This window comes from Leptosomus discolor, chromosome 3 (assembly GCF_034619465.1).
Source record: "Leptosomus discolor isolate bLepDis1 chromosome 3, bLepDis1.hap2, whole genome shotgun sequence".
Classification (NCBI taxonomy): Eukaryota; Metazoa; Chordata; class Aves; order Leptosomiformes; family Leptosomidae; genus Leptosomus; species Leptosomus discolor.
This window is the reverse complement of record NC_141393.1, coordinates 29626989-29628439: the sequence shown is the minus strand read 5'-3', so window position 1 is coordinate 29628439 and position 1451 is coordinate 29626989.

Below are 1451 nucleotides of genomic sequence, written 5' to 3'. Positions count from 1 at the left end.
TGAACTGGTACAGGGGCCAGCAGTTCAGACAGACCACCTTCACCACTGCGGGCAGGTGGCACAGGAAAATACAGGACACTGAAGAGGGCACCCATTTGGAACATTTAGTAAGGTCTGACACACACACTGACGACATGAGACAAAAATGAATGCAAGTGAGTCTATTAGGTTGAGAACAATTAGTGAGTGATAAATACGTCCACCACCAGCTCCCAGCTTCATTAAGAGCTATTCTGAACTGCATAGTAAGTGCTGGTTGTAGAAGCTTAGGCAGATTGGAGAAAGCTCACCAGTTACTCATGGTAAACTAAGTTTTTAAAAACAATGGAGAAAAAAAATAGGTGCTTTGCCATTTGAGTAACTCCAATCTCACGGCTTGGGCACAGCAGAAGTAGTTACCTGACGTAACAGATTCTTTCATTCAAATGCATGCAAAGTTAAACAAGTGTGTTAACTAGGATAAGCAGCATAGAAATCAAGTCTAAGTTACCCATTATTTATCAGACTGCCAGACATATCTTTTCCTTTCAGATTCATATTTGTCGTACAAAATATAGTAGATGGAGAAGTCACAACAGTAACACTACGTATCACTGGCCTTTAGTGCCAATGCATTGTGTGCCATCAGCCTTCCAAGATTACCAAACTTTTGGGAGAAAACAGCTGCTTTACCAAACTGAATAGAACATGTACAACCCATCCTGCTCAGAACAGAAGGGAAATGGTTTTACAAAGCTGTGGACAGATGCGTATCTAATTCCCCCTCATTCCTGGGACAGAAAGGGCAGTGTAACTGCACAGCTAGAACTTGACTCTTGAAAAGAAAACAAAATCCAGAAAATGCAATGACCGTGTAGACAAAAATCTGTTCTGAAAGTCATGCTATCAAAGAGCTGAGCCAATGCTCTGCGCAGCAAAGTGATCAACAGTACATCTACAGGCCTGTGTGTGACAGACCATAAGATGAGACTTTACAAAAATCCAGTTTAATTTCACATTTCCAATACATCTCCTTGCCCATCAGCAGTCTGCCACAGATTTTAAACTTGTAAAACTCCTTCCCGTTGAGCTGATTTCCTTCCCCACCCCCCCACCCCCCTAAAGTGCAAATAAGACTCCGGTTTTTACCACTCATTCCAATGATCATTATCTTGGTTACAAGAGTGATCAAAAGCCAGCTGGCTGAGCCATTACCACTAGGCTTAGTGATACTCTGTTTTGTTTTTTTTAACCCTGGCTACTCTTTCCAGCAAAAGGCAAATAGAAAACAAGTGTTCCTTCCGCCAGATGCAGGCATGGCAGGAGGCTGCCTTAAGTACCATCAATTTAAGATGCACATGCTAGACACAACCAGTGCGTTTCTGTGCATAACAAGAAATTGCCCTTGTTCGCTGGAAATGGAAGTCATCTTTGGGATCTTCTTTCCTCACAAAGAGTTCAGAAACAGTTGA